The sequence below is a fragment of the Schistocerca gregaria genome, unplaced genomic scaffold (genome assembly GCF_023897955.1).
Source record: "Schistocerca gregaria isolate iqSchGreg1 unplaced genomic scaffold, iqSchGreg1.2 ptg000261l, whole genome shotgun sequence".
Lineage (NCBI taxonomy): Eukaryota > Metazoa > Arthropoda > Insecta > Orthoptera > Acrididae > Schistocerca > Schistocerca gregaria.
The window spans coordinates 2,087,370-2,093,355 of record NW_026061765.1 but is presented as its reverse complement, the minus strand read 5'-3'; positions in this window follow the sequence as shown (position 1 = coordinate 2,093,355).

Genomic DNA, 5,986 nt, shown 5'->3' with positions numbered 1-5,986 from the left:
ATATGTAGTAAGAACCTGAAAAATCAGTCCGTTTTCGTCATTTGTTATCGAATCGACTTACAGCGAGATCGTCACATTGGCCGCTCTTCTGTCTGAAACGGTTGTACTTATCGTCTGCAAAGCTATGTCGAGTGCAGCGGCATGCGGAGACACTAAAAGCACCATAGTAGAACACAGATAAAGCTTCTAAGTTGATGTAATAGCCAGTAAGAAGTAGTACAACCCAAGTTTTAGGTATCGATTATTGACTTTTTAGCTGGCTTTGGTGCCTTGAACATGAGCTAGGACCATAAGATTCCGCATGAAAGGAGGACTAGCAGCCGAGTTGCACGGGAGAATGCGAAAAGTCTTCATATGTAGTAAGAACCTGAAAAATCAGTCCGTTTTCGTCATTTGTTATCGAATCGACTTACAGCCAGATCGTCACATTGGCCGCTCTTCTGTCTGATACGGTTGTACTTATCGTCTGAAAGCTATGTCGCGTGCTGCGGTATGCGGAGACACTAAAAGCACCATAGTGGTACACAGATGAAGCTTCTAAGATGATGTAATAGCCAGTAAGAAGTAGTACAATTCAAGTTTTTGGTATCGATTGTTGACTTTTTACCCTTCTTTGGTGCCTTGGGCATGAGCTAGGAACTTAAGATTTTGCATGATAGGAGGTCTAGTAGCCGCGTTGCACGTGAGAATGTGAAAAGTGTTCATATGTAGTAAAAACCTGAGAAATCCGTCCGTTTTCGTCATTTGTTATCGAATCGACTTAAAGCTAGATCCTCACATTGGCCGCTCTTCTCTCTGAAACGGTTGTACTTATCGTCTGCAAAGCTATGGCGAGTGCAGCGGCATGCGGAGACACTAAAAGCACCATAGTAGAACACAGATGAAGCTTCTAAGTTGATGTAATAGCCAGTAAGAAGTAGTAGAATTCAAGTTATAGGTATCGATTATTGACTTTTTAGCTGGCTTTGGTGCCTTGGACATGAGCTAGGACCTTAAGATTCTGCATGAAAGGAGGACTAGCAGCCGAGTTGCACAGGAGAATGTGAAAAGTGTTCATATGTAGTAAAAAACAGAGAAATCCGTCCGTGTTCGACATTTGTTATGGAATCGACTTAAAGCCAGATCGTCACATTGGCCGCTCTTCTCTCTGAAACGGTTGTACTTATCGTCTGCAAAGCTATGTCGAGTGCTGCGGCATGCGGAGACACTAAAAGCACCATAGTAGAACACAGATGAAGCTTCTAAGTTGATGTAATAGCCAGTAAGAAGTAGTAATATTCAAGTTTTAGGTATCGATTGTTGACTTTTTACCCTTCTTTGGTGCCTTGGGCATGAGCTAGGAACTTAAGATTTTGCATGATAGGAGGTCTAGCAGCCACGTTGCACGTGAGAATGTGAAAAGTGTTCATACGTAGTAAAAACCTGAGATATCTGTCCGTTTTCGTCATTTGTTATCGAATCGACTTAAAGCCAGATCGTCGCATTGGGCGCTCTACTCTCTAAAACGGTTGTACTTATCGTCTGCAAAGCTATGTCGCGTGCTGCGGTATGCGGAGACACTAAAAGCACCATAGTAGAACACAGATGAAGCTTCTAAGTTGATGTAATAGCCAGTAAGAAGTAGTACAATTCAAGTTATAGGTATCGATTATTGACTTTTTAGCTGGCTTGGGTGCCTTGGACATGAGCTAGGACCTTAAAATTCTGCATGAAAGGAGGACTAACAGCCAAGTTGCACGGAAGAATGTGAAAAGTGTTCATATATAGTAAAAACCTGAGAAATACGTCCGTTTTCGTCATTTGTTATCGAATCGACTTTAAGCCAGATCGTCACATTGGCCGCTCTTCTCTCTGAAACGGTTGTACTTATCGTCTGCAAAGCTATGTCGCGTGCTGCGGTATGTGGAGACACTAAAAGCACCATAGTAGAACACAGATGAAGCTTCCAAGTTGATGTAATAGCCAGTAACAAGTAGTACAATTCAAGTTATAGGTATAGATTATTGACTTTTTAGCTGGCTTTGGTGCCTTGAACATGAGCTAGGACCTTAAGATTCTTCATTAATGGAGGACTAGCAGCCGAGTTGCACGGGAGAATGTGAAAAGTGTTCATATGTAGTAAAAGCCTAAGAAGTCCGTCCGTGTTCGACATTTGTTATCGAATCGACTTAAAGCCAGATCGTCACATTGGCCGCTCTTCTCTCTGAAACGGTTGTACTTATTGTCTGCAAAGCTATGTCGAGTGCTGCGGTATGCGGAGACACTAAAAGCACCATAGTAGAACACAGATGAAGCTTCTAAGTTGATGTAATAGCCAGTAAGAAGTAGTACAATTCAAGTTTTAGGTATCGATTGTTGACTTTATACCCTTCTTTGGTGCCTTGGGCAAGAGCTAGGAACTTACGATTTTGCATGATAGGAGGTCTAGCAGCCGCGTTGCACGTGAGAATGTGAAAAGTGTTCATATGTAGTAAAAACCTGAGAAATACGTCCGTTTTCGTCATTTGTTATCGAATCGACTTAAAGCCAGATCGTCACATTGGCCGCTTTTCTCTCTGAAACTGTTGTACTTATCGTCTGCAAAGCTATGTCGCGTGCTGCGGTATGTGGAGACACTAAAAGCACCATAGTAGAACACAGATGAAGCTTCCAAGTTGATGTAATAGCCAGTAAGAAGTATTAAAACTCAAGTTTTAGGTGTCGATTATTGACTTTTTAACTGGCTTTGGTGCCTTGGACATGAGCTAGGACCTTATGATTCTGCATGAAAGGAGGACTAGCAGCCCAGTTGCACGGGACAATGTGAAAAGTGTTCATATGTAGTAAAAACCTGAGAAATCCGTCCGTTTCCGCCATTTGTTTGGAATCGACTTAAAGCAAGATCGACACATTGGCCGCTCTTCTCTCTGAAACGGTTGTACTTATCGTCGGCAAAGCTATGTCGCGTGCTGCGGTATGCGGAGACACTAAATGCACCATAGTAGAACACAGATGAAGCTTCTAAGCTGATGTAATAGCCAGTAAGAAGTAGTACAATTCATGTTATAGGTATCGATTATAGACTACTTAGCTGGCTTTGGTGACTTGAACATGAGCTAGGACCTTAAGATTCTTCATGAAGGGAGGACTAGCAGCCGAGTTGCACTGGAGAATGTGGAAAATGTTCATATGTAGTAAAAACCTGAGAAATCCTTCCGTTTTCGTCATTTGTTATCGAATTAACTTACAGCCAGATCGTCACATTGGCCGCTCTTCTCTCTGAAACGGTTGTACTTATCGACTGCAAAGCTATGTCGCGGGCTGCGGTATGCGGAGACACTAAAAGCACCATAGTAGAACACAGATGAAGCCTCTAATTTGATGTAATAGCCAGTAAGAAGTAGTATAATTCAAGTTTTAGGTATCGATTATTGACTTTTTAGCTGGCTTTGGTGCCTTGGACATGGCTAGGACCTTAAGATTCTGCATGAAAGGAGGACTAGCAGCCGAGTTGCACGGGAGAATGTGAAAAGTGTTCATATGTAGTAAAAACATTAAAAATCGGTGCGTTATCGTCATTGTTATCGAATCGACTTAAAGCCAGATCGTCACATTAGCCGCTCTTCTCTCTGAAACGGTTGCACTAATCGACTGCAAAGCTATGTCGCGTGCTGCCGTATGCGGAGACACTAAAAGCACCATAGTAGAACACAGATGAAGCTTCTAAGTTGATGTAATAGTCAGTAAGAAGTGGTACTATTCAAGTTTTAGGTATTGATTATTGACTTTTTAGCTGGCTTTGGTGCCTTGGACATGAGCTAGGACCTTAAGATTCTGCATGAAAGGAGGACTAGCAGCCGAGTTGCACGGGAGAATGTGAAAAGTGTTCATATGTAGTAAAAACCAGAGAAATCCGTCCGTGTTCGACATTTGTTATCGAATCGACTTAAAGCCAGATCGTCACATTGGCCGCCCTTCTCTCTGAAACGGTTTACTTATCGTCTGCAAAGCTACGTCGAGTGCTGCGGCATGCGGAGACACTAAAAGCACCATAGTAGAACACAGATGAAGCTTCTAAGTTGATGTAATATCCAGTAAGAAGTAATACAATTCAAGTTATAGGTATCGATTATTGACTTTTTAGCTGGCTTTGGTACCTTGGACATGAGCTAGGACCTTATGATTCTGCATGAAAGGAGGACTAGCAGCCCAGTTGCACGGGAGAATGTGAAAAGTGTTCATATGTAGAAAAAACCTGAGAAATCCGTCCGTTTCCGCCATTTGTTATGGAATCGACTTAAAGCCAGATCGACACATTGGCCGCTCTTCTCTCTGAAACGGTTGTCTTTATCGTCTGCAAAGCTATGTCGCGTGCTGCGGTATGTGGAGACACTAAAAGCACCATAGTAGAACAGAGATGAAACTTCTAAGTTGATGTAATAGCCAGTAAGAAGTAGTACAATTCAAGTTTTAGGTATCGATTGTTGACTTTTTACCCTTCTTTGGTGCCTTGGGCATGAGCTAGGAACTTAAGATTTTGCATGATAGGAGGTCTAGCAGCCGAGTTGCACGGGAGAATGTGAAAAGTGTTCATATGTAGTAAAAACCTAAGAAATCCGTCCGTTTCCGCCATTTGTTATCGAATCGACTTAAAGCCAGATCGTTACATTGGCCGCTCTTCTCTCTGAAACGGTTGTACTTATCGTCTGCAAAGCTATGTCGCGTGCTGCGGTATGCGGAGACACTAAAAGCACCATAGTAGAACACAGATGAAGCTTCTAAGCTGATGTAATAGCCAGTAAGATGTAGTACAATTCAAGTTATAGGTATCGATTATTGACTTATCAGCTGGCTTTGGTACATTGGACATGAGCTAGGACCTTATGATTCTGCACGAAAGGAGGACTAGCAGCCCAGTTACACGGGAGAATGTGAAAAGTGTTCATATGTAGTAAAAACCTAAGAAATCCGTCCGTTTCCGCCATTTGAATCGAATCGACTTAAGACCAGATCGTCACATTGGACGCTCTTCTCTCTGAAACGGTTGTACTTATCGTCTGCAAAGCTATGTTGCGTGCTGCGGTATGCGGAGACACTAAAAGCACCATAGTAGAACACAGATTAAGCTTCTAAGCTGATGTAATAGCCAGTAACAAGTAGTAGAATTCATGTTATAGGTATCGATTATTGAAATCTTAGCTTGCTTTGGTGACTTGAACATGAGCTAGGACCTTAAGATTCTGCATGAAAGGAGGACTAGCAGCCGAGTTGCACTGGAGAATGTGGAAAATGTTCATATGTAGTAAAAACCTGAGAAATCCTTCCGTTTCCGCCATTTGTTATCGAATCCACTTAAAGCCAGATCGTCACATTGGCCGCTCTTCTCTCTCAACCGGTGGTACTTATCATCTGCAAAGCTATGTGTCGAGCTGCGGTATGCGGAGACACTAAAAGCACCATAGTAGAACACAGATGAAGTTTCTAAGTTGATGTAATAGCCAGTAAGAAGTAGTACAATTCAAGTTTTAGGTATCGATTATTGACTTTCTAGCTGGCTTTGGTGCCTTGGACATGAACTAGGACCTTAAGATACTGCATGAAAGGAGGACTAGCAGCCGAGTTGAACGGGAGAATGTGAAAAGTGTTCATATGTAGTAAAAACCTGAGAAATAAGTTCGTTATCGTCATTTGTTATCGAATCGACTTAAAGCCAGATCGCCACATTGGCCGCTCTTCTCTCTGAAACGGTAGTACTTATCTTCTGCAAAGCTATGTCGCGTGCTGCGGTTTGTGGAGACACTAAAAGCACCATAGTAGAACACAGATGAAGCTTCTAAGTTGATGTAATAGCTAGTAAGAAGTAGTACAATTTAAATTTTAGATATCGATAATTGACTTTTTAACTGGCTTTGGTGCCTTGGACATGAGCTAGGACCTTATGAATCTGCATGAAAGGAGGACTAGCAGCCGAGTTGCACGGGAGAATGTGAAAAGTGTTCATATGTAG